The 26,301-nt window shown below is 36.3% G+C and overlaps 1 long non-coding RNA gene across 7 annotated transcripts in view; it reads right to left on the minus strand.

Annotated features, from left to right (window-relative positions):
• LOC137204586 (uncharacterized) overlaps positions 1-26,301 on the minus strand; it is a 142,377-nt gene that overhangs the window by 26,625 nt on the left and 89,451 nt on the right. For 6 of the 7 annotated variants that reach the window (XR_010933735.1, XR_010933732.1, XR_010933733.1 and 3 more), the window contains 2 exons: positions 16,243-16,324; positions 11-179 (listed from right to left, as the gene is read on the minus strand). This is a non-coding gene — a long non-coding RNA (uncharacterized lncRNA). Of the gene's footprint in view, positions 1-10; positions 180-9,168; positions 12,510-16,242; positions 16,325-26,301 lie in introns of those variants that run through there. The other variant, XR_010933738.1, reaches the window with a different exon arrangement.

Genomic DNA, 26,301 nt, shown 5'->3' on the forward strand with positions numbered 1-26,301 from the left:
CTTCTCTTACATGTGATAGTCTAGAGGTAGGTGGATGGTCCAAGGCAGTGGTTAGCCCTGTTCAATGAGATCATCCTGGAATCTGGTTTCCTTTCTTTTTCTTGTCCACCGTCTCCTAGGGTGAAGTCTTCTCTTGCATGGCTGGAGCTGCTTCACTAGCACTTTGCCCATGTTCTAGCCTTTAGAATAAGGGAAGGAGAAAATAGAGATCAAACATCTTCCCTTTAGAAGATTGGCCCAGAAGTGGAATACTTCAATTCTAGCTACATCCCACTGATCATAATATAGACACATGGAGGCATCTATTTGTAAGGAAGAATGTAAAAAGTAGTCTGTTTTGTGACCCTATGCCAGGAGAAAAATGCAGGAATTCTATTACTAAAGTGAAGGGGACAGTTAGCAGTCTCTGCCACAAATAATGTATTATAGTGCAAAAGATCTGTTGGACCAGAGGCCAACATAACTGGGAATATGACTTGGGTCAGTTCAAAGTAGTCTGGTGACCTTGAGATCACTGAGCTTCTACAAGTCTCAGCTCTCTCCAGGTCTCACTGCCTTACTTCTTTGTTGTTAGTTAGGGTACTCCTTAACCCTTCATCACATGGCATAATAATAACAAACTTTATTGAGCACTTGCTATGTGCTGGACACTAATCCAAATATTTCACATGTATGATTTCATTTAATATTCTCAAAAAGCCTGTGAAGTAGGTACTATTATTACCCTCACTTTATAGACAAGGAAACTGAAGCATGGAAAAGTTAAGTAACTTGAGCTGTTGGGATTTGATTTCAGGTTTCTTAACTCTATAGCTCAAGAGTTTATGTGAAAAGTGGCAACTAGCTGTTTCTTTTTTAACTATCTTTTTTTAAAAAAATTTTTATTGGAATATAGTTGATTTACGGTGTTGTGTTAGTTTCAGGTGTAGAACAAAGTGAATCAGTTATAAAATATACACTCTTTTTAAGATTCTTTTCCCATGTAAGTCATTACAGAGTATTGAGTAGAGTTCCCTGTACTATACAGTAGGTCCTTGTTAGTTTATCTATTTTATATATAGTAGTGTGTATATGTCACCCCCAATCTCCCAATTTATCCCTCCCCACCCTTATCCCATGGTAACCATAAGCGTGTTTTCTACATTTGTGACTCTACTTCTGTTTTGTAAATAAGTTCATCTGTACCCTTTTTCTAGATGGAGTGGCAACTAGTTTAACCAAAATGTATTAGTTTCTTATTTCTGTTGTAGCAAACTACTATAAACTTAGTGGCTTAAAACAGCACACAGTAATTATCTTACAGTTCTGGAGGTCAGAAGTATGAAATGGGTCTCATGAGGCTAAAATCGAAATTTGGCAAGGCTGTTCCTTCTGGAGGCTCTAGAAGAAAGTAACTTTCCTTGACTTTCCCGTTTCTAGAGGCCACACGCTTTCCTTTGCTCATGGCCCCCAGTCAGCAATTGCATCACTGCAAATTCTGCTTTGCTTCCATCATCACATCTCCTTCCCTCACTCTCCTGTCTCCCTCTTTCACTTGTAAAAACCCTGTGATTATACTTAGGACACACCCAGTTAATCCAGAGTAATCACCCCATCTCAAAATCCTTAGTTTAATCACATCAGCAAAATCCCTTTTGTCATGTAAGGTAACATATTCACACAGGTTCCAGGGATTTAGATGTGGACATCTTTGGGGGAGCCATTATTCTGCCCACCACAAATGCCTTTTCAAAGGATGTCAGTAACTTATTAACAAATCCAATGGACTTCCTCAGGCTTTACCTCATACTCTCTCAAAACTCTTCCCACCCATAACTTCCTAATTACATCTTGCCTGAATTTCCACTCTCTTTGATGACTCCTCTTTTCAATTCTCTTATCTTCCTCAATGTAGTTGTTTCCCAAGGACCTACTTTCATTCTTTATTCTTCTCACTTTATACTATTTACCTTGGTATCTTCTTATATATCTTATAACAGAATCTGTAACTAATATAATACTTATATTTGTGTCCCCAACCCTGGTTTTGCTGTTGAGTTTCAAAGCAATGTTTAAAAAATGTTTGCTGGATATCTTCCCCTGACTGTTCTGACCATTCAAATTCATCATTTCAAACTGAAATTATGGTCTACCTTCCCATATCTGCTGTTCTCTTGCGTTTACTTTTTTTGTTGATAGCCCTTCATCTTCACAGTGGTTCTGTCTCATGAATTCCGTGTCCTCTGAGACTCCTCTATCCACTTGTTTCTCAAAATGTATGGATTCTAATTCTATAGTATGTTTTTCTTCTTCCCCCTATATGATCCATTTCCACGTCTATTCTTGTAGTTCTCTTACTAGGTGTATCTTATGAGCATACCAATCTATTTTACACATTGCTACCAGATTTACTTGCCTAAAACCGAGCTCTTGTCTTATTATACCCATCCACCTCAAATATCCTTGTTTACAGAATTGTCTAACTTTCCAGAACCTCCTTCATCTACTTTCAACATTATTTCTTCCTGTATATATTTGCATACTTTTTGTTTCTGAAAAACTTGACTCTTTGTTTCCTATTCATCATGCACTTTCCCTTCTCTGCCCCTCACTCATAATTTCCGTGTACTTGGAACATTTTTATCAACCATTTAAATTTATCTAAGTCCAATCCATTCTCTAAGATCCTGTCTAATGCTACTATCAGAAATCCTTCAGGTTATCTTTTGCTTTTTGAATGATCAGATACTTCTCCATCTTTTATTAAATTTAACACCTTTTACTCATTTATATAGCAATTTTTGAAAATATCACTGAGGAAAAGTTTGTGTTTGGCTCATCACCCGATATAAGTGTTTACATAGTATTCCTAAAATATGAATCTGCAAAACAGGAAAGTTGGACAAGAGCAATGATTTTCAATTTGGAGAGTAAGGGAGGAGTATAAGAATATTTCATGGGTGTAATTGTTGCAAAAGGTATACTAAATATTATAAAATACTTGAAAAAATTAAAAACCTATTTTTAAAATAGAAATATTGATAGAGAACATATTTTTGTTATTGCCATATGTTGTAGGGAATGCCAATCTAGGCTTTGAAGCCAGCTCCTCAGGCTTGAAGCCTGGCCAGGCCAGGCAGTAGTTGGCAAGTTACTCAACCTCTCTGTTTCTCATATTCCTCACCTAGAAAGCTGAGAAATAATAATCGCTACCTCATAATGCACACAGAACAGCATTTGGCACATGATAAGTCTCCAAAACATCTATCCAATTATTAGCTATTATTATCATCTCTCAAAAACTGTCATAGCTTTAAAAGATTGAGAAATACTTGACTACATGGTCTTTACTATAACTGTATCCCTAAAATTCTATCGTTCTGATACTAGCATAATTCTGCCTAATCTCTATCATCATGTAGATTTATATACAGAGACAGTTAAAATGATAGCTATTTCATCTTTGTTATAAACTTATTAGGCATTATAATGCTTTTGAAACACTCATTTTGAGTCAATTCTTATTGATTTTAGCTTTTTACAGTTTGTGGCATTAAACTATAAAGAATAGAGGCAGGTTTTAAAAAATTATTTGGGCAAATTCTTCCTACATTGTCCTTTCTTCTAGTTTGGAGTATAGACCTTTCCTGTAATATTGATAACTCTTGCTTGTGTGTGTGTGTGTGTGTGTGTGTGTGTGCGCGCGCGCGCGCACGCGCGTGCACGTGCGTGTGTGTGTTTAGTGCATTAAATTCACACAAAATGTAAGTAATTATGCCATGCTTTACCCTAAGCAACCTAAAGGTTGCTAATATTTGAGAAGCCTACTTCCCTCCCTCGGCTGTTTAATTTGGCACTTTGAGTGAAATATTTTCTTTTTTGTAACTTTAATATCTGAATTATATGTCGACTACATAGACCATATTAGAATGCATACTCTGGGAAGAAGTAGAAAAGCATCTGTTTGCAATGTAAAATATACCAGTATTTGTTAGGTGAGCATTGCTAGGCAAATAGTAAATCATTTGTTAAAAATTTCCATTTTAAGATGAAGGTTGCTACTGAAAGATTCTAATTTGGTACTATGTTTTCATATTCATACTGTAATAGAGAGCATTATTTTAGCCGTGCTGAAATTGTTAGAACTAACTCAGATATGCAGTTAGAATCATAAAAACTTTACATTTTGAGTAATTTTTATGGTATGAGGCACTGAATACAGAAACTTGTCTATAACATAAACCTGGATGTGTTTTTTAAACTGATAAACATTTACAGTGATCTTTGCTACTGAATCCAGATACAACACAGCCTCTGTAAATATTATCTTGTGGTTTAAAAATGCACTTGTAGAAATGTAAAATGATAAACTTTATAGACTATGATGACTTCTTTTTTACTTTTCTTGCCCCATTTTTTATCAGATTACAAATATGGAATTAGCCTTTAGTGTTCACTCCAATTTGGCTAGGGTAACTTGCTAAAGCCTGTAAGAATCAGGCTTATAGAAATCTCCCAATTTTTTAAACCATTAATTAACAGCTAAAATGCTTCAATCAAATAAGCAGGTATGCTTTAATAATAGAATGCTCTCTAGTGGTGTTGCTGATAGGTAAAAATAAATATGATTTTTTTCCACTTCACTGTCAAAATGTGCTAACAACTAGGAAAATGGTTTATTTTATAAATAAATGTTTTCAATATAGACATAATTGAAAAACAATATACAGGGCATGGTAAAATTAGCTACACAGTTGATGAATATCATAACAAGTTTTCAACTCATGTGCATAGTTGAAATAATTTATCTTATTTTAATTTTTTATGTTATACAATAAAAATGTACAACTGAATATATAATACTGGTTCTCAACTTTGGCCACATATTAGAATCACTTGGGGTACTTTGAAAAAAAAATTGGCCTGTGAACATCAGAATCTTGGAATGAAGTGGGGCATCCACAATCTTTAAGGGCTCCCAAAGATATTCCAATGCTCAACCAGGTTTGAGAACCACTGGAATAAAATACTTTGGCTTATTAATAAATATTTATTTATATTATATAAATAAATTATATATATAATATAATATAAATAAATTATAAATATTATTATAATTATTATTATAATATAATTATAAGTATTGTAAATATTTATTTATAATAAATAAAATACCTACTATGCTGACTTATGGGAATGTAGATAACACCTCCGTGTATATATATATAATATACAAATTTACATACACACATAGAGATAAGATAATGAAGTACCATTCCTTACCTTTTCATATGTGACTTTTACTCTCATAACAATAGAATTTATTATGACAAGGCTAACATTTAAGGAGCTAAATGTCAGTGACTGTTATTAGTGCTGTTAATGAATTTTTAAATTTAAATCTCACAATACCCTTACAGAATAGGTATTTTCTCCACTTTAATAAGGAAGAAACTGAGGCACAGAGATGCCAAGTTCCTTGTCCAATGTCATACCACTGATAAGCTGTAGAGCCAGAGTTTGAAGATAAGCCTTCTCAATTCAGATTCTCAGCAGTTAATCATTTTACCACTTGGCATTTAACAGTAATTTGTATGTTACTAATTAAGTGGTTATAAGAGGAAAAAATTAATTAGATGATGATTAAGACCACTGTGAAAATATAGATAAGGTCATAAGAGATATTTGTTGCTGTTTATATATTACTTGGTACAAGAAAGCTAAATTACTAAAATTATTCTAGGTTTTAACTACTTGTTTTTTTAAAATTAAATCCATCTGGGTTTAAAAGATCAAGTCCAACTAATAAGAAATCTCAGAGATCATCTGGAAGGTTTTAATGAACAGGGTGCTTTCTCATGTATTCTTTTTTGGGAATATAGACTGATACGTTGAATCTGTTTAAAATAGGGACTCTTTGTGATTTCAGAAAAATTTTTTAATATTTAGGATAAAGTTTCATGAAGACTGTAGATGGCAGCAACTTTCTGTTATTGGGTATTTGCTGTTCATAAGCACTTTTGGCTGGAGAGCTGGCTGAAATTAGTTGTAGGACTATGATCTGTGGTGGCTATGTGCTAAGGTACGCAAGTGAAGGTGTATTCTGTTTGGCTTTCCAAAAGCAATTTTCTGTTATTGGTTTTGAAAAGCTATCCCATACTCTTTATTTGAATAAGGATTGAAACACATTTGACTGGATCTGAAGGAAAAGCTGAAGCAAAGGCAGGTCATTCTCAACAAAAGTAATTTCAGGGGGCATTCTGTTATCATTCTTTGATATTGCATTTAGGCAGTTACATACTTTTTCTAAATACAGTGACCTGCATGATTTATATGGAATTCCAAAAGCAATGATCCAGTAAATTTACTAACAGTTTCAGTAAATTTGCTTCACGGATCCCGCATCTGATGATTGCCTTCTGCTCTTGGCATTTTCTACCTAATATACCATGTAATATGGTTCAAATCAAGAGTCTTATTCTGTCAAATCATTCACTGGAGAGGCTAGTGAAGGCTTTAACTGTGTATTAAAAAAAAGGAAGCCACTGATGGTTTGGGTTGCATTGTTTTTGAAGGCTTTATTAGAGCTGTCAAGGAAAACAAGTCATTCGTGCTCCAGTTGCCCTTCAAACAAATGTACTTCAATGTCTTGGATGCTCCTTAGGTTTATGTTAAATTATATAGGAGTATTAAGATTGCTATAACTGAGATAACTCCTTGTGATCAATACCTCTCTTTGGATTGATTAACTGGTATTGATGAGAAAGGATAGTCCCATTAATATGTTTTAATAGAATTAGAACATTAGCTCTCCAGCCCTGCAAAACATTTGGAACTTTTCCAGCACTGTTTGAGTTTAAAGAAACGGAGAAATGTTTTGTGGATCTGACCCTCCATGGGTTGCCTTCTGACAGTCAGATAAGTTTTGGCATAACTGTATTACCCAGGCTGGTTTCTGGCTTCTGTTTTTTTTGTTTTTTGTCAGTGGGCCAGAATCCAAATAAATATTTTTGGAAGCAGGACATCTTGTTCAAAAGTTCACAAGTCCAAGTAAATATTCCTGTTTACTAAGACAAAATGAGAGATGAGATGAGCAAAAAACACTTGTTTATGGGAGCTTATTTTCTTTATGTAATTGGTCCCAAAGGGAAGATGAAAGCTAATGGGCTCCAGGGATTTGCCCCTTAATTAGTTTTACACTGTCATGGCTACAATGAACATAAAGTGATGCACAATTTATATAACAGAATGACTTTACAATTCTGACATGTAAGGGCAGAGAAACATGAAGAAATTTCTTTATATACATCTCTAGGGATATGATTAGCACCACAGAATCATTTTATAGTGAGATGCTTAATGGAACAACTCTATTCTGTGACAGAACTGTCACCCGACCATTTTTTTAATTGTTTAAAATAAAAGAGACTATCAGGGCAGTCAATTTCTATCATTTATAGAAGTGTTTAATGAACCAGAGAAAAATATCTATTTCTCTATCCTTACTAGCATTATGTTCAATCACACAGCTGAAATAGTATTAGGGGTCCAAATGAATTTTTTAGTGCCATGAATCAAGTTTACTAAAGGCCATTTCTTTTTCTTTCTCTTTAAAAATTTATTGACGTAGAGTTGATTTATAGTATTATTAGTTTCAGGTGTATAACGTAATGGTTCAATATTTTGTAGGTTATTCTACAAAGTTATTATAACATACTATTTTCCCTGTGCAGTATACTATATCCTTATGACTTATTTATTTTGTAATTGGCAGTTTGTACCTCTTAATCCCTTCACCTATTTCACCCCTTCCCCGACCCCACTGTCTTGTGGTAACCACTAGTTTGTTCTCTATATCTGTGAGTCTGTTTCTGTTCTGTTCTCTTTGTTTGTTTTGTTTTTTAGATTCCACACATAAGTGAAAACATACAGTATTTGTCTTTCTCTGTCTGACTTATTTCACTAAGTATAATAACCTCCAGGTCTGTCCATGTTGTCACGAACAGCAAGATTTCATTCTCTTTTATGACTGAGTAATATTCCATTGTATATATATACACCATTTCTTCTTTATTTATTCATCTGTTGATGGGCAGTTAGGTTGCTTCCATATCTTGACTACTGTAAATAATGCTGCTATGAACATAGGGGTACATATATCTTTTCTAATTAGTGTTTTGGTTTTCTTTGAATAAATACTCAGGAGTGGAATTGCTGAGTCATATGGCAGCTCTAGTTTTAATTTTTTGAGGATCCTCCATACAGTTTTCCATAATGGCGTAGCAATTTACATTCCCACCAAGTGCACAAGAGTTCCCTTTTTTTTCTTTTTCCTTTTTGCTGTTCTGATTGGAAGCTTTCCACTATTCTGCCTTCCAGTTTGCTTATGCATTCTTCTGTATCACCTAACCTGCTGTTAATTTATTCAAGTGTACATTTCATTTCAGTTATTGTATTCTTCAGCTCTGATTTGCTCTTTTTATATTTTCTAATTCTTCATTGAAGTTCTCACCATGTTCCTCTATTCTTTTCCCAAGTTCAGTGAGTATTTTTATGACAATTGTTTTGAACTCTTTATCAGGTAAATTACTTATCTCCATTTCATTTGTATAATTTCCTGGGTTTTATTCCTCTGTCATCTCATTTTGTTTTACTTTCTCTGTTTGTCTATATGAAGTTAGGTGAAACAGTTACCTATCCTAGTCTTGAAGGTGTATCTCTGTGTGGGAGCATTCCTGTGCAGTCTGCATGTGCCCTGTGACTTTGGTTGGGGAGCTGGATCTTAAGTGAGCTGGGCCAGAGCTTCTCCTTGGGCGTGATGGTAGTCACTGCTTTGGTGGGATATGAGGCTGGAGCTGGAGGGGCTGGAGCCACAGCCCAGCGCAAGCCATGGCTTCTCCCATAGTGCAATAGCAGTCACTGCCTTGGCAGGTAGTGGGGCTGGAGCCGGAGAAACAGAAGCTGCAGCCCTGTATGGTCTTCAGAGCACCAGGCACTTTTCATTCAATCTACTGTCTCTGTGCTGGAACCCAGAGGGAGCCACTCTCTGCACATGCTCTTTAAGAGTGGAGTCTCGGGGCTTCCCTGGTGGCGCAGTGGTTGAGAGTCCGCCTGCCAATGCAGGGGACACGGGTTCGTGCCCCGGTCCAGGAGGATCCCACATGCCGCGGAGCGGCTGGGCCCGTGAGCCATGGCCGCTGAGCCTGTGCGTCTGGAGCCTGTGCTCTGCAATGGGAGAGGCCACAGCAGTGAGAGGCCCGCGTACCAAAAAAGAAAAAAAAAAAAAAAAGAGTGGAGTCTCAGTTTCCTGTAGTCCTCTGCTAAGCCCCACTGGTTTTCAAGACCAGGCAAGGGGGCTCATCTTCCCAGGTCCAGGCCCTCGGACCAAGGTGCCCAATGTGGGGCTAGAATCCCTTGCTTCTTAGGGTGGAGTGCCAAGCTTGTGATATGCCCCTCCTCCTCTGGGTCACCTGCTGTCAGCGTGGGGAGGGATTCCTGTGGATCCTGACGAGATTGTTTCTCTTCCCCTCCTACCAGTCTCAGTTGTATCCTTGGTTGTAGAAAGCCTTTCTACTAGTCCTCAGGCCATTCTCAGAGAGAGCTGTTCTATATGTAGTGTAGTTTTGGTGTGTTTGTGGGAGGACGTGAGCTCAGGGTCTTCCTACTCTGCCATCTTGGTCTTGCCTCCTCCTCTAAAGGCCATTTCTTAGAGCCATAAGGGATTATTTCTAATTTCAACGAAGTATCAGAAACTTGAAATTCATGAACTAATTCTTTCATTCAATAAATATTTGAATGCCTACTTTATGCAGCAATGTACTAGAATAAGAGAAAAAGGTACCCACCCCCATGGAATTTAGGTTCTCCCAGGGGAGAGGGAGATTAAATAACTAATTTCTCTAAGTAATTTTAAAAATTATGACTGTGTTTTTATGTTGAAAGACAAGTACGGTGTATCATTAAAATATACAGAAGAAGGATCTAACATAATCTGGGATTTCAAAAAAAGAGTCCTTTAGAGTTTATTTTTAATTCTTTATCTAAAATAAACTGAGATTTGGACACATACATAGTTCACCTGTTTCCACTGGTGGATGAAAGTTTTACTTTTACATAGAACAGCTATAGGACAACTCAAAGAGAAAAATGTTCAAGAATTAGGAAAAAGAAGCTGGCATATTCTGTTAGCAAAAACATGGATATGTTGTTTCTATGAGTTCTTTTTAACAAATCTCTCACACAGGCGGGATGGTTATATATTTGAAAGGGAGAAGATAATTTGTTTTTTAGAAGTGAATTTAACTTCCATTTAAATAAATTAGATTTTATTTTTAAATTACTTTGTGAGATGATTCTTACAAGTGGATTACATTTTTCTGAAAATGAGCAGGCTGAAAATTAAGAGAATATTTCCTAAGAAAAAGCATGTTGGATTTGAGTGACTATAAATTTGTGGAAAAACAAACCTGGAAAATATGTGATGCTCAGCCCTGTGTATAGGTTTGTCCAACTCTTATGAAAATGAGATGAGACTCATAAAGCATGAACACTTTATCCCATAGCCCAAGGAATAAAAAAAGTTATTCACACTTTTTAGATTGAATTCTAATAACTTCTAAAATGTAAGGGATTGGTTACCAGTAATAGAATTTGATTTTAATAACGGAATAGTTTTGTTGTTGTTGTTGTTTTGCGGTATGCGGGCCTCTCACTGTTGTGGCCTCTCCCGTTGCGGAGCACAGGCTCCGGACGCGCAGGCTCAGCGGCCATGGCTTACGGGCCCAGCCGCTCCGCGGCATGTGGGATCTTCCCGGACTGGGGCACGAACCCGTGTCCCCTGCATCGGCAGGCGGACTCTCAACCACTGCCCCACCCGGGAAGCCCTAGAATAGTTTTTTAAAGCTCAAAATTTGCTGGATATGTTTGAAAGCGAGAAGGAGGGAAAGAGGCTGTCAAAAACAAATTTAGTGGGGGAAAAAAAACATTGAAAGGAGAAACATAAAATGACAAAATTCAATTCCTGAAGATGCAGATGAATGAACTGTCCTTTTGATGCCAGAAATCGTTCTTTCGCTTTTTAAGTATACGCAAAAATGTCCTATGTTTTAGACATGCTACTTTTTAGTAAACATTTCTGTTTTCATCTACTCAATCCTGGATGTGTTCTCAAGTCTTGTCAGCTAAATCAACAGATGTCTTTTCTCATCAGTCTTATCAAAGATTTTAATGATGTGTATTATTTTTTTATCCAGAATTTTGTTGTTTTGTCTCCATAAAATATAACACTCTATCATTTGTTCTGAAGCTTATATTAGCCTAGGTAAATTAATCTAAAACTATTCAAATCTCTCTTAAATTGAACATGAGTTTAAAAATGTGGCAGAACTGATCCCAATCATTTTTTTTTTTTTTTGCAGAAGTTATCCCACTGTTGGTTACTTAAGAATTTTCTTAATTTTATTTTGCATTTAGTTCCTAGAAATCTCTTCTTCAAAGAGATCTTCAAAGAAATCACTTGCTATCCTTTTGCTGTATGATTTACAGATGCTTGCTCAAAATAGCCAAATTTGAGGATGTTTTGTGCACATAAATAGTGATGTATATCAAGCTTTTCTTGATATTTAACACTTGTCTTCTATATTCAAACATACTGCTACTGATGGTGTTTAATGAACTAGACTTATTTGTTGAGTGAAGAAAATAATCAAGGAAAGATTTACTAAGTCTTTGAACCCACAAAACATTTTTTTTTACTATTATTATGCAAAGGAGAGTGACCATCTGTTCTCTATCTCCATTGAAGCCAGAACATGAGGAAATAAATTGCAGTATGAGGTACTTAGGTTAGAATAATTGAGGAATTTCCTGACAGGGTTGTTAACACTAAAATGAATCAGGAAGAGAGGTTGTGAAATTTTCTTAGATTCTTCCCTGCCCCCACCCCCTTAATATGCTAGTTTGGTCTTGTAATCTAATAGACTTCTCCAGATTTAGTTGTCTTTACCTATGATTTCACAAATGTGTTTCTTTCAAGTTTAACATCAGAGGGAGGACCAGGAAAAACTAACAATAATCAAATAATAGCTGAGATTTGTTGAGTTTTTATTATGTAGAAAGCTCTGTGCAAAGGACTTTGCATGCTCTTTCCAGTTTGAATACAGTAACAAATCAGGTAGTTAGTTCAGTCTACATGAATTCTGTGTAGAGCTCTTAGATTGATGATGGCTACCACACACCAAAAAACTAATTACTGGCAGTCGATTTGTATATCTCTTAAACTTACTATAAGGATTGAAGAGTCACTCTACTATAACTGCAGTAATTCACATATTTTGAGAGGGACAGAAATGTAGCATGAGAGATGACTTGATTAGGTCACTTTGGATATGTTAGTATGGCACTGAGAGCCTGACTATTAATTTCATGGAGCTGTATCAGGGAACTTGTTATTTCCAATGCTCCATGTTATCTCTGAATAATTCAGTGAGCTGAAGATCATTGTTTTTCCTTCCAAAAGGCAGAATGCGTTTCTGCAAAAGAATGAAACCAAGTGGCTCTCAACAGTCGTAAGGTAGAAAAGAAACCCATGTTTTCAATGGCTCTAGACATTTGAAGCCCAAATGCTAATATCCATCTCATTGCCATCTCTTCCTCTTCTGAAACAAACCCTTCTCTTTAGGTTTTCATAATGGATAAGTCTTAGATCTTCCCTGAGTTTGTCAGTCCTGTGTGATGAAGCTTATTTTTGTGTTTGTTCTTTGTGTTCTTTTGATTGTAAACTTTAGCAACAGGGATGGGCCTTGATTTTACAACCTTGTATGCATGTAGTGACTTCATTGATGGGAGATGTAGTAAGTCCAGCTGAAGGAAATAATTATGATGGAAACATAAGTTGACAGTATGCTTGAATCACCTGAGCTGATGAAAGGAAAGAACATTTTCCTCTTTTGATAAGGCTTCCCAAATGGACTCATTTTCTTTAGCTATGCTTGCACTACTGTTGCTATTTCCATGAGTTATAGTCTAAGTTTCATCAGTATTAGGAGTTCCCAAGAGTGGGAGCAGTTGAACAAGAAGTCCAGAGCTCTGAGTTCTAATCGAGGCTTGCTATTTGAGTCACGAAGATTAAACTGACACAGGTTTCAAAACTGAAACAGATTTTCTTTGTGGCTTTTAGGTTGTTTTAAACAACTTTTAAAATAATTTTCTCAGAAGAGCAATGATCAAAAACAGTACAGAGGTATCTATAAGGCCAACTATTTCTTAGATAATTAACAGATAATTTAAATTAAACACCTCTAAAAAAGTGAGTGAATAATTTACCAAGTTTTGTCATTGCCCTCTTGTCTTTGTTTAAATTTTTCTTTTCCTTTTTCTTCTCTTTAGAATTGTTGATAGAACTCTGTCATTCCCATCCACGTGGACAAGTGGCCTTTAAATTTTGGGGCTTACAAGAGGGCAGTATAATACAGTGTACATTTGTTTGGGCTCTATAGTTAAATACTCCCGGCTATTAGCAGTGTGAATTTGGGCAAGATCATAAGCTCCTTTTGCTTGACTGGGAAAATAGGGATAATAACCGTAACTCAGGAAATTGTGAGAATTCAATGAGATAATTCAGATAAGATCGTTAACATAGTCCCGTCCAACGAGCTTGTACTCCATGAATGTTATTTCTCCTCCTCCTCCTCTTCTTCTGCTCTTTCTCCTCCTGCCAAGGCTTCTTTGAGTTCTAGAACCCTTTGAGAAGCTAATGAGAGCTCTGACTCCAGCAAATGAACATATGTCTACATATTTTAGATAACTTAATAAAAATTACTCAAATTATTGATTCACAGTGTAGATTATATGATAGAAAATTTTATACTTTATATATTGAAAGCCTTTTATTTTGATTAAAATAATGGTAAAATGAAGACTATAATTATTTAGCTGCATTTCATTTTATCTATAATTCTGTTTTATGGTTATTTTTATTAAATATTTTTATTTTTTTAATTTTTTTTTTTTTTTTTTTTGCGGTACACGGGCCTCTCACTGTTGTGGCCTCTCCCATTGTGGAGCACAGGCTCCGGACGCGCAGGCTCAGCGGCCATGGCTCACGGACCCAGCTGCTCCGCGGCATGTGGGATCTTCCCGGACCGGGGCACAAACCCGTGTCCCCTGCATCGGCAGGCGGACTCTCAACCACTGCGCCACCAGGGAAGCCCTATTTTTATTTTTTAAATTAATTTTGTACTAAACTTTTTATTTTGAAATAAATTTAATTTAAAGAAAAGTTGTAAAGATAGTACAGAGAGCACCCATATCTTCAATATCTGGCTTTTCTTATTGTTACTATGTTATCTAAATAAGCTAAGAAACCAAAATTGGTACATGTATTAACTAAACTCCAGATTTGATTCAGCTTTAACTTGTCTTCCATGAATGCTTTTTTCTATTCCAGGATTCAGTCTTGGGATAGAAATTGTTTATAACCATCATGTCTCTGTAGTCTTTTCTAGTTTGTGAATTCTTTCCTTATTTTTCATGATCTTCACATTTTTGAGAAATATTGGTTGGAGATTTTGTAGAATGTTCCTCAATTTGGGTTTGTCTGATATTTTCTCATAATTAAACTAAGGAAATTGAGGCTTAAAAAGGTCAGGTAACTTGACCATACCAGTAGAAGCTGGGTCTGGAACTGAAAATAAGTTTTCTTCATCCCAAAGTATATGATTTTTCCACTATATATGAATTACACATATATAAAATATACTTTAAAAATTTTGTCATAATATCAAAATGTCTGAGAGTAAGGGGTTTTAATAGTTATTTTAATAATCTCATTAAATTTTTTCTATAATAGTTTAAGATTAATAGCTATTTCACTTGGATACAGTAATACAAAGTGATTTTGTGGTCACAGTATTCCCAGATCCAAGTATATTCTGAATATTACTACATTTCCAAAATTCTCCAGGTGGATAAAAATTCATTATGTTAAGAAGCATTTAGCTGAAGGTGCTGCTGAAAGCAGTCTCACTTCATTTTCCTCAGAGTGCACACTTGCTGCTACTTTTGTTTTTTGCATTGAAAGTAAGCATCAAAGAAAAAAAAAATGTTTGACAGGTACAGGGGAAAGTCATATCAGAGTCTTGTGAATATTGTTTGAGAGATGTTAATTTTTAGGCATCCAGTTCCTAATTCTCAAAGATACTTAAAATATTATTAAAAGTCATTGAGTATGGAAAAATCCATAAATTCCTGCAAAACCTTGTAAAATAAATTTCCTGGTAGCTGAACAAAGAGTTGAATTAGAACGAAATATGCAGGTGAAAAGTCCATTCCCTGTATCGATTTGGATATCCCTCACTAACTGAACATGAACTAGAATAACTGGTCACTTCTCTATTTCTAGCATGGTTTTATGTAGCCTGTAATTATAAGCTCGCAATAAAGTTTGCTACTCAGAAGGCAAGTGATTTGAGGTACAAGGGAAAGGTGACTGTTTCATACATTTGATGGGAAGTTATGACAGAAGTAAAACAAATTAAAATAACTGAGTAGGCACTGAAGTGACATCTGTAGAAATCTTAAAAAGTAGACTAGCTTCTCACTGGTTTAGTATGGCCCTGATTTTCAGTACATCTTGGATTCAAAAAGAGAGAATACCAGGCAAAAGTTTAAAGAAGGTGAGGGACTTCCCTGGCGGTCCAGTGGTTAAGACTTTGCCTTCAAATGCAGGGGGTACCGGTTCCATCCCTGGTTGGGGAGCTAAGATCCCACATGCCTCGTGGCCAAAAAACCAAAATATAAAACAGAAGTAATACTGTAATAAATTCAATAAAGACTTTAAAATGGTCCACATCAAAAAAAAATCTTCAAAAAAACTCTTTTTAAAAAAAGAATAAAGTAGTTGGCATTTTTTTCCATCCTTCCTTACCACCTGTATTACAGTTTTTCCTTCACTAGAATCACTTTCTGTTATTTATCTAGGTCACTCTTGCCAAGTGGAAAAGATATAGTTTTAAAACCTTGGTGTATGTTCCTTAGAGTCTATATTTTTAAAGCCAAACCCTTAATAGGAACCGGATCAATGACATGTTTTCATACACAATGGCATCTGGATAGGAAACATATTTTCAGCAATTAGACCTTTAAATCATTCAAAATTTATCCATTTCTAAGGTCAGCCTGGGATTGATATTTTTAAAGTTATTTACTTTAGCTACAAGAAACAAGGACAATTTATTTATCCAATAATATCTATCAAACACTTACTATGTATGAGTCAGGCACGAACTCATAGTGATCAACATCAGACAGAGGTTCCTGCTCTCATGAAGCATATATTCTTCGGAAGCTGCAATAATAAGACATGTGTACACAAGTAAATTTTGTCAAATGGTGATAAGTGGAAAGAATTAAAAATAGGAAAGTAAATTGTGCATATATAAAGTGATGGGATTGTAAACTTTTCTTCCCTAAGCAATAGGATGGAACATGCATTATCAGAGTGAAGGGATATTAGTATATACATAATTATTCATATATATTTAGATTATTTTTCCCAGGCAGAACATATAACTGACTTCAAAATTATCTTTTAATTCTGCATTCCATTTATGCTAAAAATGGCACATGGAGTTCTGCAAATTCCATAGTAATTACAGTCTGTTTCTGGAAGAGTGACAAATGTGTGGGCACTTATCCTAGGATTCAGTAAGTTTTTGTTGCAGACTTTGTTATTAGTGCAGAAATCAAAGAGTCCTGTAAACTTCACTAATTTATTCAACAAATATTGATTGGGCTTCCTTTATGTGCTAGGCACTGGATATACATGTGGTCAAGCATGAAGCAGAAAGAGCTCTTGATGTCACAGAACTTAGGACCTGTAAGAAATATAGATAATAAATCATTTCAACAGTTAAGAGTATCAAGAAAGGTGAAGTAAAGGGTGCAATGAGAATACACCACAAGGATAGGACATGGACACCAGCGGTCATTTAAAAACTTCTTGGGGAAGTAGAATTAACACTGAGTCTGCAGGAGGAGTAGAAGTGAGCTAGTAAAGTGTTGGAGGGATTCTGGACGATGGAGAAGGTGGGATAATTGAGAGGAGGCAGAGATCAGCATTTCAGAGTTCTGTAGGCAAGAGAGACTCTGGTGAGTATGGGGAGCAGAAAGACTGGGAAAGCAGGAAAAACCAGTGATGGAAACGTAGGCAGCTCTGACTCTCTTACACTTTATAGTCCACGTTAAGATTTTGTTTAACCTTATCCTAAGGAAATGGGAAGTTAAGCAAATGTCTTAATAGGGTAGAAAGGGGACACAATGAAAAAAAAAAGTTAATTTACAAAGCAAAAAAGTGGATAGAATTGGGCATGATTGAGAGAAAGGGGATCAGTTATGAGGATATTGCAGTAATAAGGGTGAGAAATCCTGTTAAGTTGGATGAGGATTGTGGCAGTGGTGGAAATAGAGGGATAAGAAAAACAGGAGATCGGTGATAGTTTAGATATCAGTTATGCTCAAAACATCTCACTTTGGCCATGGTCTGGGAGACAGCTTAAAAATCAAAAGCATTACTGGGTATTAAAGAAGGAGGATGTTTCTTAGCGAACAGGTATCTGAACACTTTAAGGCAGGTAGGCAAAGAATTTAACAGCTATTGCCACAAGTTCTGTATATATTTATACTGGCTCCAAATGAGCTCAAACAACCTTATAAGCATTATCAAATTAACACCAGAACATCATTTTGAATAAAGTAAACTGCCAATAGTATTGTTTGATGCCTGTCTAAAGACTATATATTTTCTTGACTTTTGAGAGGAGATGCTGATTTTTGGCCCCTTGACATCACAGGAATTAAGTAAGTTTTATAGGCTTGGTAAGACCTTAGCTGCATCCTAAGTCCCAGTCCACTAGTGGGCATGAGCAGGCATGCACTTGGTTGTGGGTTTGTGGAAGATGGCTTAACTTAGAAACAGTCGAGAACAAATTGAAGAGTTTCTGAACAGCAGTATCATGCCTCTTATAACGCATAAAATCAAGTTTCTGGTGCTCTTTTGCCACCTTTTGCCTAAAATTTGATTTGGAATCAGCTGTGTGATTGACAACACCTGTCTACTTTACTGAAGAGATATGACAACTTCTTTTCTGGGTAGCGCTCTACCCATCTTTGCAGGAATGGTTTGCAGGCAAGTGAATATGGGAATAGTATTCTCATGAAAACAAGCTCTACCACAAATGGGGACAGCTACAAATCTCATTAAAAAGACACGGAAGCAACCTAAATGTACATCGAAGGAAGAATGGAAAAAGAAGAGATGGTGCATATATACAATGGAATATTACTCAGCCATAAAAAAGAACAAAACAATGCCATTTGCAGCGACATGGGTGGACCTAGAGATTGTCATACTGAGCGAAGTAAGTCAGACAGAGAAAGACAAGTGCCATATGATATCACTTATATGTGGAATCTAAAAAAATGGTACAAATGAGCCTATTTACAAAACAGAAATAGAGTCACAGATGTAGAAAACAAACTTATGGTTACCAAGGGGTAAGGGAGAGGGGAGGGACAAATTGGGAGATTGGGATTGACATATACACACTACTATATATAAAACAGATAACTACTGATAATAAGAACCTACTGTATAGCACAGGGAACTCTACTCAATACTCTGTAATGACCTATATGGAAATAGAATCTAAAAAAGGGTGGATATATGTATATATATAACTGATTCACTTTGTTGTACAGCAGAAACTAACACAACATTGTAAATCAATACTCTAATAAAAGTTAATTTTTTAAAAAGCCAGTGAAAATCAGGCTATAGACCAAAAATGACTTAGGCATGTCAATAAAATAAATGGAATAAGTTTTGCTTTTCTTCCTTTGGCCTGGGGATCTATATTCGTTTTCTTTTTTGTTGTTAGTTTCTGCTTTATAACAAAGTGAATCAGTTATACATATACATATGTTCCCATTTCTTTTCCCTCTTGCATCTCCCTCCCTCCCACCCTCCCTATCCCACCCCTCCAGGTGGTCACAAAGCACTGAGCTGATCTCCCTGTGCTATGCAGCTGCTTCCCACTAGCTATCTACCTTACGTTTGGTAGTGTATATATGTCCAAGCCTCTCTCTCGCTTTGTCACAGCTTACCCTTCCCCCTCCCCATATCCTCAAGTCCATTCTCTAGTAGGTCTGTGTCTTTATTCCTGTCTTACCCCTAGGTTCTTCATGACATTTTTTTTTCTTAAATTACATATATATGTGTTAGCATATGGCATTTGTCTTTCTCTTTCTGACTTACTTCACTCTGTATGACAGACTCTGGGTCTATCCACCTCATTACAAATAGTTCAGTTTTGTTTCTTTTTATGGCTGAGTAATATTCCATTGTATATATGTGCCACATCTTCTTTATCCATTCATCCGATGATGGACACTTACGTTGTTTCCATCTCCGGGATATTGTAAATAGAGCTGCAATGAACATTTTGGTACATGACTCTTTTTGAATTATGGTTTTCTCAGGGTATATGCCCAGTAGTGGGATTGCTGGGTCATATCGTAGTTCTATTTGTAGTTTTTTGAGGAACCTCCATACTGTTCTCCATAGTGGCTGTATCACTTTACATTCCCACCAAGAGTGCAAGAGGGTTCCCTTTTCTCCACACCCTCTCCAGCATTTATTGTTTCTAGATTTTTTGATGATGGCCATTCTGACTGGTGTGAGATGATATCTCATTGTAGTTTTGATTTGCATTTCTCTAATGATTAATGATGCTGAGCATTCTTTCATTTGTTTGTTGGCAGTCTGTATATCTTCTTTGGAGAAATGTGTATTTAGGCCTTCTGCCCATTTTTGGATTGGATTGTTTGTTTTTTTGTTATTGAGCTGCATGAGCTGCTTATAAATTTTGGAGATTAATCCTTTGTCAGTTGCTTCATTTGCAAATATTTTCTCCCATTCTGAGGGTTGTCTTTTGGTCTTGTTTATGGTTTCCTTTGCTGTGCAAAAGCTTTGAAGTTTCATTAGGTCAGATTTGTTTATTTTTGTTTTTATTTCCATTTCTCTAGGAGGTGGGTCAAAAAGGATCTTGCTGTGATTTATGTCATAGAGTGTTCTGCCTATGTTTTCCTCTAAGAGTTTGATAGTTTCTGGCTTTACATTTAGGTCTTTAATCCATTTCGAGCTTATTTTTGTGTATGGTGTTAGGGAGTGATCTAATCTCATACTTTTACATGTACCTGTCCAGTTTTCCCAGCACCACTTATTGAAGAGGCTGTCCTTTCTCCACTGTACATTCCTGCCTCCTTTATCAAAGATAAGGTGACCATATGTGCATGGGTTTATCTCTGGGCTTTCTACCCTGTTCCATTGATCTATGTTTCTGTTTTTGTGCCAGTACCATACTGTCTTGATTACTGTAGCTTTGTAGTATAGTCTGAGGTCAGGGAGCCTGATTCCTCCAGCTCCGTTTTTCTTTCTCAAGATTGCTTTGGCTATTAGGGGCTTTTGTGTTTCCATACAAATTGTGAAATTTTTTGTTCTAGTTCTGTGAAAAATACCAGTGGTAGTTTGATAGGGATTGCATTGAATCTGTAGATTGCTTTGGGTAGTAGAGTCATTTTCACAATGTTGATTCTTCCAATCCAAGAACATGGTATATCTCTCCATCTGCTTGTATCATCTTTAATTTCTTTCATCAGTGTCTTATAATTTTCTGCACAGAGGTCTTTTGTCTCCTTAGGTAGGTTTATTCCTAGATATTTTATTCTTTTTGTTGCAATGGTAAATGGGAATGTTTTCTTGATTTCACTTTCAGATTTTTCATCATTAGTGTATAGGAATGCTAGAGATTTCTGTGCATTAATTTTGTATCCTGCTACTTTACCAAATTCATTCATTAGCTCTAGTAGTTTTCTGGTAGCATCTTTAGGATTCTCTATGTATAGTATCATGTTATCTGCAAACAGTGACAGCTTTACTTCTTCTTTTCTGATTTGGATTCCTTTTATTTCCTTTTCTTCTCTGATTGCTGTGGCTAAAACTTCCAAAACTATGTTGAATAAGAGTGGTGAGAGTGGGCAACCTTGTTTTGTTCCTGATCTTAGTGGAAATGCTTTCAGTTTTTCACCATTGAGGACGATGTTGGCTGTGGGTTTGGCATATATGGCCTTTATTATGTTGAGGGAAGTTCCCTCTATGCCTACTTTCTGCAGGGTTTTTATCATAAATGGGTGTTGAATTTTGTCAAAAGCTTTCTCTGCATCTATTGAGATGATCATATGGTTTTTCTCCTTCAATTTGTTAATATGGTTTATCACATTGATTGATTTGCGTATATTAAAGAATACTTGCATTCCTGGAATAAACCCCACTTGATCATGGTGTATGATCCTTTTAATGTGCTGTTGGTTTCTGTTTGCTAGTATTTTGTTGAGGATTTTTGCATCTATGTTCATCAGTGATATTGGCCTGTAGTTTTCTTTCTTTGTGACATCCTTGTCTGGTTTTGGTATCAAGGTGATGGTGGCCTCGTAGAATGAGTTTGGGAGTGTTCCTCCCTCTGCTATATTTTGGAAGAGTTTGAGAAGGATAGGTGTTAGCTCTTCTCTAAATGTTCGATAGAATTTGCCTGTGAAGCCATCTGGTCCTGGGCTTTTGTTTGTTGGAAGATTTTTAATCACAGTTTCAATTTCACTGCTTGTGATTGGTCTGTTTATATTTTCTATTTCTTCCTGATTCAGTCTTGGCAGGTTGTACATTTCTAAGAATTTGTCCATTTCTTCCAGGTTGTCCATTTTATTGGCATAGAGTTGCTTGTAGTAATCTCTCATGATCTTTTGTATTTCTGCAGTGTCAGTTGCTTGTCTAATTCTATTGATTTGAGTCTTCTCCCTTTTTTTCTTGATGAGACTGGCTAATGGTTTATCAATTTTGTTTATCTTCTCAAAGAACCAGCTTTTAGTTTTATTGATCTTTGTTATCATTTCCTTCATTTCTTTTTCATTTATTTCTGATCTGATTTTTATGGTTTCTTTCCTTCTGCTAACTTTGGGTTTTTTTTGTTCTTCTTTCTCTAATTGCTTTAGGAGCAAGGTTAGGTTTTTTATTCCAGATGTTTCCTGTTTCTTAAGGTAGGATTGTATTGCTATAAACTTCCCTCTAAGAACTGCTTTTGCTGCATCCCACAGATTTTGGGTCATTGTGTCTCCATTGTCATTTGTTTCTAGGTATTTTTTAATTTCCTCTTTGATTTGTTCAGTGATCACTTCATTATTAAGTAGTGTATTGTTTATTTTAGCCTCCATGTGTTTGTATTTTTTACAGATCTTTTCCTGTAATTGATATCTAATCTCATAGCATTGTGGTCGGAAAAGATACTTGATACAATTTCAATTTTCTTAAATTTACTAAGGCTTGATTTGTGACCCAAGATATGATCTATCCTGGAGAATGTTCCATGAACACTTGAGAAAAATGTGTATTCTGTTGTTTTTGGATGGAATATCCTATAAATATCAATTAAGTCCATCTTGTTTAATGTATCATTTAATGCTTGTGTTTCCTTATTTATTTTCATTTTGGATGATCTGTCCATTGGTGAAAGTGGGATGTTAAAGTCCCCTACTATGAATGTGTTACTGTTGATTTCCCCTTTTATGGCTCTTAGTATTTGCCTTATGTATTGAGGTGCTCCTATGTTCGGCGCATAAATATTTACAATTGTTCTATCTTCTTCTTGGATCGATCCCTTGATCATTATGTAGTGTCCTTCTTTGTCTCTTGTAATAGTCTTTGTTTTAAAGTCTATTTTGTCTGATATGAGAATTGCTACTCCAGCTTTCTTTTGGTTTCCATTTGCATGAAATATCTTTTTCCATCCCCTTAATTTCATTCTGTATGTGTCTCTAGGTCTGAAGTGGGTCTCTTGTAGACAGCAAATATATGGGTCTTGTTTTTGTATCCATTCAGCTAATCTGTGTCTTTTGGTGGGAGCATTTAGTCTATTTACATTTAAGGTAATTATCGATATGTATGTTCCTATTCCCATTTTCTTAATTGTTTTGGGTTCGTTATTGTAGGTCTTTTCCTTCTCTTGTGTTTCTTGTCTAGAGAAGTTCCTTTAGCAGTTGTTGTAAAGATGGTTTGGTGGTGCTGAACTCTCTCAGCTTTTGCTTGTCTGTAAAGGTTTTAATTTCTCCATCAAATCTGAATGAGATCCTTGCTGGGTAGAGTAAGCTTGGTTGTAGGTTTTTCTCCTTCATCACTTTAAATATGTCCTGCCAGTCCCTTCTGGCTTGCAGAGTTTCTGCTGAAAGATCAGCTCTTAACCTTATGGGGATTCCCTTGTGTGTTTTTTGTTGTTTTACCCTTGCTGCTTTTAATATGTTTTCTTTGTATTTAGTTTTTGACAGTTTGATTAATATGTGTCTTGGTGTATTTCTCCTTGGATTTATTCTGTATAGGACTCTCTGTGCTTCCTGGACTTGATTAACTATTTCTGTTCCCATATTAGAGAAGTTTTCAACTATAAACTCTTCAAATATTTTCTCAGTCCCTTTCTTTTTCTCTTCTTCTTCTGGAACCCCTATAATTCGAATGTTGGTACATTTAATGTTGTCCCAGAGGTCTCTGAGACTGTACTCAGTTCTTTTCATTCTTTTTTCTTTATTCTGCTCTGCAGTAGTTATTTCCACTATTTTATCTTCCAGGTCACTTATCCGTTCTTTTGCCTCAGTTATTCTGCTATTGATCCCGTCTAGAGTATTCTTCATTTCATTTATTGTGTTCTTCATCATTGTTTGTTTCATCTTTAGTTCTTCTAGGTCCTTGTTAAATGTTTCTTGCATTTTGTCTATACTATTTCCAAGATTTTGGATCATCTTTACTATCATTATTCTGAATTCTTTTTCAGGTAGACTGCCTATTTCCTCCTCATTTGTTAGGTCTGGTGGGTTTTTTATCTTGCTCCTTCATCTGCTGTGTGTTTCTCTGTCTTCTCATTTTGCTTATCTTACTGTGTTTGGGGTCTCCTTTTTGCAGGCTGCAGGTTCGTAGTTCCTGTTGTTTTTGGTGTCTGTCCCCAGTGGCTAAGGTTGATTCAGTGGGTTGTGTAGGCTTCCTGGTGGAGGGGACTAGTGCCTGTGTTCTGGTGGATAAGTCTGGATCTTGTCTTTCTGGTGGGCAGGTACACGTTTGGTGGTGTGTTTTGGGGTGTCTGTGGACTTATTATGATTTTAGGCAGCCTCTCTGCTAATGCATGGGGTTGTGTTCCTGTCTTGCTAGTTGTTTGGCATAGGATGTCCAGCACTGTAGCTTGCTGGTCGTTGAGTGAAGCTGGGTGCTAGTGTCGAGATGGAGATCTCTGGGAGATTTTCACTGTTTGATATTGTTTGGAGCTGGGAGGTCTCTTGTGGACCAGTGTCCTGAAGTTGGCTCTCAGACCTCAGAGGCACAGCACTGACTCCTGGCTGCAGCACCAAGAGCCTTTCATCCACACGGCTCAGAATAAAAGGGAGAAAAAGTAGAAAGAAAGAATTAGTAGAGGTAGAAAGAAAGAAAGAAAGAAAAGAGGGAGGGAGGGAGGGAGGAAGGAAGGGAGGAAGGAGGGAAGGAAAAAAGGAAAGAAGATAAAGTAAAATAAAATAAGATAAAATATAATAAAGTTATTAAAAAAATAATTATTTAAAAAAACACACGAGCCCAGAGATAAACCCATGCACATATGGTCACCTTATCTTTGATAAAGGTGGCAGGAATGTACAGTGGAGAAAGGACAGCCTCTTCAATAAGTGGTGCTGGGAAAACTGGACAGGTACATGTAAAAGTATGAGATTAGATCACTCCCTAACACCATACACAAAAATAAGCTCGAAATGGATTAAAGACCTAAATGTAAGGCCAGAAACTATCAAACTCTTAGAGGAAAACATAGGCAGAACACTCTATGACATAAATCACAGCAAGGTCCTTTTTGACCCACCTCCTAGAGAAATGGAAATAAAAACAAAAGTAAACAAATGGGACCTAATGAAACTTAAAAGCTTTTGCGCTGCAAAGGAAACCATAAAGAAGACCAAAAGACAACCCTCAGAATGGGAGAAAATATTTGCAAATGAAGCAACTGACAAAGGATTAATCTCCAAAATTTATAAGCAGCTCATGCAGCTCAATAACAAAAAAACAAACAACCCAATCCAAAAATGGGCAGAAGACCTAAATAGACATTTCTCCAAAGAAGATATACAGAGTGCCAACAAACACATGAAAGAATGCTCAACATCACTAATCATTAGAGAAATGCAAATCAAAACTACAATGAGATATCATCTCACACCAGTCAGAATGGCCATCATCAAAAAATCTAGAAACAATAAATGCTGGAGAGGGTGTGGAGAAAAGGGAACCCTCTTACACTGTTGGTGGGAATGTAAATTGATACAGCCACTGTGGAGAACAGTATGGAGGTTCCTTAAAAAGCTACAAATAGAACTACCATATGACCCAGCAATCCCACTACTGGGCATATACCCTGAGGAAACCATAATTCAAAAAGAGTCATGTACCAAAATGTTCACTGCAGCTCTATTTACAATAGCCCGGAGATGGAAACAACCTAAGTGTCCATCATCGGATGAATGGATAAAGAAGATGTGGCACATATATACAATGGAATATTACTCAGCCATAAAAAGAGACGAAATTGAGCTATTTGTAATGAGGTGGATAGACCTAGAGTCTGTCATACAGAGTGAAGTAAGTCAGAAAGAGAGAGACAAATACCGTATGCTAACACATATATATGGAATTTAAAAAAAAAAAATGACATGAGAAACCTAGGGGTGAAACAGGAATAAAGACACAGACTTACTAGAGAATGGACTTGAGGCTATGGGGAGGGGGAAGGGTAAACGGTGACAAAGCGATAAAGAGGCATGGACATGTATACACTACCAAACGTAAGGTAGATAGCTAGTGGGAAGTAGCCGCATAGCACAGGGAGATAAGCTCGGTGCTTTGTGACCGCCTGGAGGGGTGGGATAGGGAGGGTGGGAGGGAGGGAGATGCAAGCGGGAAGAGATATGGGAATATATGTATATATATAACTGATTCATTTTGTTGTGAAGCTGAAACTAACATACCATTGTAAAGCAATTATACTCCAATAAAGATGTTAAAAAAAACAAAACAAAACAAAACACACGGCTAGAACCCTAGGACAAATGGTGGAAGCAAAGCTATACAGACAAAATCTCACACAGAAGCATACACATACACACTCAAAAAAAGAGGAAAAGGGGAAAAAAATC

Source organism: Pseudorca crassidens, chromosome 13 (genome assembly GCF_039906515.1).
Source record: "Pseudorca crassidens isolate mPseCra1 chromosome 13, mPseCra1.hap1, whole genome shotgun sequence".
In the NCBI taxonomy this organism is placed as follows: domain Eukaryota; kingdom Metazoa; phylum Chordata; class Mammalia; order Artiodactyla; family Delphinidae; genus Pseudorca; species Pseudorca crassidens.